At 40.4% G+C, this 7500-nt stretch overlaps 1 protein-coding gene and 1 long non-coding RNA gene across 2 annotated transcripts in view; one reads left to right on the top strand and one right to left on the bottom strand.

Annotated features, from left to right (window-relative positions):
* Positions 1-357, bottom strand: part of tshz3b (teashirt zinc finger homeobox 3b) — a 41587-nt gene extending 41230 nt beyond the window's left edge. Inside the window, exon 1 of the mRNA XM_062549682.1 lies at positions 190-357. The gene's annotated coding sequence lies outside the window, so the exon portion shown is untranslated. The remainder of the gene's footprint in view (positions 1-189) is intronic.
* A 376-nt stretch (positions 358-733) lies between these two features.
* Positions 734-7500, top strand: part of LOC134095964 (uncharacterized) — a 24793-nt gene continuing 18026 nt past the window's right edge. The window contains exons 1-2 of the long non-coding RNA XR_009940659.1: positions 734-807; positions 1004-1101. This is a non-coding gene — a long non-coding RNA (uncharacterized LOC134095964). The remainder of the gene's footprint in view (positions 808-1003; positions 1102-7500) is intronic.

The following is a 7500-nucleotide window of genomic DNA, read 5'->3' as shown; positions in this document are numbered from 1 at the left end:
ATGATTGACACTTGAAATATACATGCAAGCATCAAAGAAAAATAAACTCCTATGAAGGCTATATGGGAGATGCATGAAGGTAGCAACCCTACTTGTGAGATAGCCTAGATATATGACATACAGAAAACACTTTACTTTTGAAAAAATGGTCCACAAAGGAAACGTTATGCTTTCTAAATGAATACTTACTCGATCGGTTGATTGAGTACGTTATCCATCAGGAATCCGATCTCAGAAACCGCACGCAATTTGAAAAGAAGAAAAAAAAAACAGCAGGACAACCTCAGTGTGTTACTGATACCATCGTATGAAAATCCAAGAGTCAAAGTCCCTATCGCCTTTCAAATGTCCGTCTTGGTTATAATGGGAAATAATGGAAAAGCTGTAGCCGTATGGAGAAATAACCACACTTGTCGTCCGCACGCTGGCTGGCTCGCTCGGCTATTTTGTCCAAGCGCGTTCAAAATCCAGTGAGAGCGGTGGGAATCGATGAGATACGTGCTTGATTGGGTATCCCTTGTTGTAATAATGTACATCAGAAGGAGGGGATGGACTCTTGCTGTGCTTCAGCTGCTGTGAGAGCATGGATCAGTAGCTATTGCCAAACACTTTCTTGGCCGCTAATGGCACTTTTCCCCTTCTTTGTGTGGTTGATAGCAGGTATTTAAAAACAGCAAGAGCGAATCACACACGACTTCTTAGCTCCAAGATGCCTTCTTCGTTTCAAAAGTCAGTCACAAATTCCGTATCAAACGTTTTCCTTGTTTCGGTTAATACAGAATGGAAAGGAACAGTGTTTTTTAAACGGTAAGGTGAAAGTGATCAAAATATTCCAGTTCTTTAATAGTCGGGGTCATCACAAGTAGCCGTTACTTCTGTGTTAGGCTAAATAAATATAATCTGGTTTAACGCAGAAAAGTTACAGTGAGTAACGTCGATCTGAATACTTTTTTAGAATGTCAAGGTAGGTAAGTTGTCCGGATTTTTTTATTTTTTTTTTCAGATCATCTGTAGGATGAGAATGCGATTGTCCTCTCTCCGTTGGAAAAGCAGAGGAAGCGGTCGGAAAGTGCGAGTTATTGTCTCGAAAACAAGCGAATGGTGAGTTGAGAAAAAACTGTTTCTTCTTGCCGATTGTGTTCAAGTCCGTGTCATTGCCATGTTGCAAGGCCTCTCGTATCAAGTCAATAGTCAAGAATATGTAACTGCAGAGGGAACAGTATCGAGCCCTGTGAGGAACAGGGGACTCGCTCGATGGCATCAAAATCTCTCCGTGCGCCAAGCTTGCGGGGGGACGAAAAAGACCAGTCTTTCACCGAATCGGGATGTTTTTGCCCAATCTCGCGTCGTGTGCTGTTACTGCACTGCATGCCGTTAGATCCGCCCAAGCATCTGTCCGTCTAACCATTGGCGCATCCATCAGTGTCATACGCCGCACATTTGCAACGACAATACCCTCTCAGACAGTACAGGCAGCACGTCTCCGTGCGGAGTCGCTACAATGCTGGTCAACTTGCCTCAGCACAGCTACGAGAGCTCAGTGTATTGCATGGAAACGCACTGTTATCTTGCAAGCAATATATTCCAAATAGGTTAAGAGAAACTAAATACCGCCGATTGTCTATCGCTAAAGCAACGTTTTGAAACAAATTTAAATAAAAAACAACGTTTTCCCCCGGAGTCAGGTTGCATAGCTCTACAGAGCGCGATCTCGTTTGAAACAGAATCGTCATACATGTAAACAGTTTCAAACCTTATTCAAAGTTTTTCAGACCTGGTTTATTCCTATGACATTCCATTCTAAAATTTCAAATAAGTCAAGAGGTCGTGAAGAAATTGTATGGTACCACAAATATATTGTATTTAAGCTTGTCAGTAAGTGCTTTGATTACTACACGTACATGAAAGGCGAAGTTGTCTTTGACAAAAGGCCACTTTGTTAAGGCATATTAGGCTTTATTTGAAATAGGGGTTGAACACTTCAATCATGCATATCCTGATGAAGTAAATTTAAGGTAACATGTCGTGTGTTTAAAGAAACACATTAGGCTGTCAGTAAAAGTGTGCATTGGTTTTCTTCTGGAAAATAAAATCTCAAAAGCATGTCATGGCGCACCAGTGAAGAGGCTACAAGTTCTGTAATGAAAGTACTGGTGCTCAACTGAAGTATGTAGTCTGACTGTGAGGACGAACAGCCTGATTATTTCGTGTTACTTTTGTTATCCACCTCGCACTGGCATCCACGAAGAACAGCAAATGCAACATGCAAACCTATACGGACAACTGGAATATTCTCCACACGGGATTTACTAGAATGCTTTTGAAATATAAAATCAGAATTTAAATTATGTACTTGGAATTTTCTGAGTGGAAAAAAACAATGAATATTGACCTCCTGTGTCTACCTAACGTTGCTGATAACGCTGCCTTGGCATTGAAGAAAAGAATACAGAATAATGAAGTTGACTATGGCATCTTAAAATAGCGGTGTATGCGCGCGCGCCCGTGTGTGTGTGTGTGTGTGTGTGTGTGTGTGTGTGTGTGTGTGTGTGTGTGTGTGTGTGTGTGTGTGTGTGTGTGTGTGTGTGTGTGTGTGTGTGTGTTCTCTCTCTCGCTCTCTCTCTCTTTATTTGTGTGTGTGTGTGTGTGTGTGTGTGTGTGTGTGTGAGAGAGAGAGATAGTGTGTGTAGGCTACTGCATTGCCTGAGCAAAGTAGGAATCACGGTATCATTCACGGTCTAGATTTCAACATTTCACTATCATATGTATCTGTAATGTTTAAAATAGGCCTTTGCCTTTTAACTGGGCGATGAGGCCTAAATCATGATGTTTATATGTATTCCATAAGAACGTCTTATTCTTAGTCGTACTCTGTTTATAACCATTTAACCTAACCAAATACTCTATATTAAAATGTAGCATACACATTCATCATCGTTCCCAGTGGGTTCTATTCTGTGTTAGCACTAGTGTGTCATGTTATGTGTCTGTCTGTAAATGGAGAGGGTTGATGAACTTCAAGTGACGTCAGTTTTTGTGCAATATAAAGTTCAGTCTCTTTTGGAGGGACTTAAAAATGGAATAAGAAAAAATAATGCACTGCATTATCATACCTTGTACCTTGCATTGTTATATGCATTGATCAAACTGTAGCCTGTAGCCTCAAAACTTTTGAGTAGCTGATGTTGTGGTATCTGCTTTTCAACAATGACGTTGAAATTGACCAAAATGGTGGCTGCTGTATGAATTTTATGTTGTATGGATTTGAGGCTTAAGAGTAAAAAAAATGACATCACTGTACACATCACAGCCTACCTTTAATTACTTGTGCATGCATTGTTTGAACGACTTTTAGTTGCCTCATGATAACTTGGTATTGTTACTTTAGCGTTCCTGTCAAAGGACGAAGCTCTTTTCATCATGAGAAAGAAATATAATTTCTCTCTCGAAAACGAGCGAGTGCACGAAGAGAGCGCATTCTTTGCGCACTACCCACTTCTGATCTCCCCTATCCCTTCCATACTCACCTCTCCGGCTTGATTTGGCAGCAGACATTTTGATCATAACGTATGCGTAGGCCTACAACTTCTTTAACTCCTGCTAGTGTTTTAAACTGACTTTAAGTGTTTAGTTATTTGAACATGTCTCGATGTAACCAAAGGCTATTTAACGATGGTGGAATAGGTTGCATTTCCACACCTTGCTTGGTTGCTCACCTCCGCACCATCTCACCTCCGCAGCTCACTTTGTAACTGTATAGGCTACACATACGTGTATTTGTATCAGAAATTACACAAGTATCACGGGTTGAACTGGTTTCTTTTGTCAAAATAGTTTTGTTGTAAAGTTTTTGTTGCAGTCCAAAATCTCAAAACTGAATATTAGTCACCTTTATCCATTCAATAAAATATTCACCAAAGACAATATTTTCTAACCAGTCCATGTTGTATTTTGGCACACAAATAGTCACAAGAGGTCTTCTCGTTGAAGCATCTCCTATATAGGCTAGACTGAAGTATGTATTTAATTTAAGGAGAGGTGTGCATTTCATTTAGCTCTTCTATGGTGGACCCCTATGGCTCTATCTTATTTAAAAATAACTTTCAGACCAGTTAAATCTAAGCAAGAATGGTTCTTTACTCTCAAATAGAAGCTTTGTGATGGGCTACGAGCTAACCATGATATGTCTAGACTACAACGTTTAATTGCGTACAGATTTAGATTGTACAGTTAAGTTGTCATCATACTTAGGCTACCTTGCTATAAAGAATAGACTGTTTTCATTGTTCTTAGTGCACTGCAGTGTGAGAAACTTTGCCTACAGTCCCGAAATCAGACAGATTTTTAGATCCACGTCCGATAAGGCTTGGATGTTGTTGATTATGAATGTTTTGCAGGTAAGTACAACAGGCAAGCTAATGATGGGGTATTTCTTGTATGTAATGTTTACTTTTTAACTATAGGCAACAGTCATACATTTCTAATTGAATATGACTACGCGTATACCTTAAGTCCTGCTAGACAGTAAAAATATATAGGCCTATATTTTTTTCAGAAATATATAATTCCTGGCTTAAAGAGGCATTTGAAAAAAAACGTGTCATGAATGACTGTAATAAATACAGACGAATTTCAAAGGTTACACCTTAAATGGATAGTTTAAGTATAGGTGTCGCTTACTCAAAATATTTGAGACTGCTTTCAAGTCCCTGGAATATATATTTATTTTTAAAAAACTTTGCCAACAGCACTTTTTTGCTTTGACTTAAATCTTGACATGGTAACCTATTTGTATTTCATATCAACGGAAGACTGATATAAAATGTCTGTTTATGCTTCTTTGTCAAATGTGTAATCGAACTTTTGAAATTAAATCTTACTAATACCGAAAATGATGCTTCTTGCAATAATGGCAATTATTTGGTCTTTTTGAGTATTACAACTTTCCGTGTAATCGAATGAAAAACTGCTGGGACATTACATCACAAATATTTCATTACTAGCATCAATGAGTCCATCTATGCGGAAGACAATACATATTTGTGAGATCTATAAAACGTATGCATGTTATTAACGGAGTTATTTGTACAGTAATCGGTGCTCTGTGACGGAACATCATCTTGAAATGACCAAATCGACTGAAGTTAATCGCATAAAATATTAGGCTATACTTTTACTCATTTCACCATGTTAAAATGCATGCACTCTCGCTAATAACTAAAAAGCAACTGAAGCCATAGGCTACAATAATGTCATAAATTCGAGTTTTATCTTTTTCTTTTTTCCTCTTCAAACTCGTCTTTAACAAAAAGTTTATACCAGCACAAGTCAGGCAGTATCAGAAATATCAGAGGCCCCAGGACCTAATATCCATCGATCAAGTTGTTCAGCATCCTTCTCAGATGAAAAAAAAGTACAGTCCTCATGCCAAAACTATTCCAGAATGCACTTACAACTAAGGAGGAAGTGCAGGAGTTATTACCGGTGAGGCTCTTGTTGGCTATTTACCCTTTCATCAAACAAACATATTGCTGCATTTTTGTGTAACAGAGCGCAGTTCGATGTAATCGATATTCCCTGGCTAGTCGCATGAGAAGCAGCACAGTAATTAGTTGAAGAAGGAGGTAGTAGAGCATCTCTAGTAGCGCGCAGCTGAGAGCGTGCCAACCCATCACTGGCATATAACCACACACCAGAGGCTTACATAAAGCTCCCGTAACCCGCTGTTTGAGATAGCATCTCTTGCGCATAAAGGTTAATAATTGCCGCTGCTGTGACCATCGCTTCTCTAGGGAATATGTGCAATAGACTCCCGTGTTGGCTGAGGAGTCAGCTGCGTACCGCCGGGGTCGGTTAGGTCATATGATAGCGACCGAACCGTGCTACGCCGAGGTGCCAAAGCAGCTTTGTGGTTTCGAGTAGAGGTGTTCATGTGTCTGTATGTTCCGCCTGTGGGAAATGTCTAAACAGGGGAAATGCAATGAATTGAAGCCGAGTTTAAAACGAATGAATGAACAAACCAACTATGGTGGAGGGCTAGACTCCAGGCTCGGCTGACGGTGAGTGCAGTGGCGAAGATGATACGCTCGCCGGATGCTCGTATCTTCACAGCAGCACTTGTTCTAGACTAGAGAGAGGCATGGCACAAGTGCGCTTTTCGGGGGGGCGATGGAGGGGGTGTATTTGGTCACCTTTAAAAACAAAAAGGTAACCATTGCTAATGGCCCTCAAATCTATAATGATTTGTTTTGTCCTAGAGTTCCCAGAGTTTGTAACAGGAAAAAGGAAAGAATCTATCAAATGAAAATGTTCAATGAAAAGCTTAAAAACTGAAAATTAAGAGATACTCCCCATATCATGAAAGCTGTCCAGGATTTATCACTGTTATATTTTCTTCTTTCCTTCCTGTCTTCCTTTCTTTCTTTCTTATCAATTTTCTTCTTTACAATTTCTTCTTTAGAAAAATATAGCACAATGAACATTCAGTGTGAGTGACCGTAGTGCTGAAACCTTCAGTCTACGCTGCATGCTCTGAGTTATTCATAATTAGGCAAGGAGTGAAGTACTTGAAAATTGTCTCTCAAAGTTTCCTGAGTGTCTCTATCCAACATGTAATGTTAATACTATCACATACACAGATCTGCCGGAAGTGGCAGGGAGTGTTTTTTTCTTTGTATTTCGTATTATTTTATTTATTTATTTATCTACTTACTTACTTACTTATTTATTTATTTATTTGTGTGTGTGTGTGTGTGTGTGTGTGTGTGTCTCCTGACACCCTCCCGCTTTGGGTGTGCTAGCTTGCAGGGTTGAGAGGGCAAATGCTGACCAGCCCTCTTTCGCTGTCTGTTACTAGGTCACAGAGCACCCCTCCGCCACACACACACACATACACACACACATACACCACACCCCACCACACACTACACACACACACACACACATACACACACACACACACACACACACACACCAGCACCTCCCGATCTGTTGCCACCAGGGAGAGGGTAATTTAAGCCCTCCTTGATGTACCCTATTCATCACTGTCCAGGAGAGCCGCTTCAAAATTAAAGTCTGATCTACAAAGTTAAGCCAAAATGAGATAAAAATTGGCAGAGGTCAAAGAGGATTGGACCAGTCAAAACACAGGCTGGTATTTTGCTGTGCTTGATTTATGTTTTTGAGGAGAGTGGGCGAGAAATTAATACATTAACCCATTAGATCAGCTGGGCCCGTGTCACAGCCCTCTCAGCCTGGTGATGTTTCAGCAGTGCTGAAGCTGAGCTTTTGGCAGTGGGAACCACACACACATGCACACACACACACACACACGCACACTTTCCTCTCCATCCTCTCCATTCGTCTCTCTCTCTCTCGCTCTCACTCACTCACTCTCTCTCTCTCTCTCACACACACACACACACACACACACACACACGGATGCACACATACATACTTGATGGCCCTTGTACACATAGCATTGCTGTTGGTTCGACATGC

Source organism: Sardina pilchardus, chromosome 11 (genome assembly GCF_963854185.1).
Source record: "Sardina pilchardus chromosome 11, fSarPil1.1, whole genome shotgun sequence".
Taxonomy (NCBI): domain Eukaryota; kingdom Metazoa; phylum Chordata; class Actinopteri; order Clupeiformes; family Clupeidae; genus Sardina; species Sardina pilchardus.
This window is presented reverse-complemented; position numbering and strand designations above follow the sequence as displayed.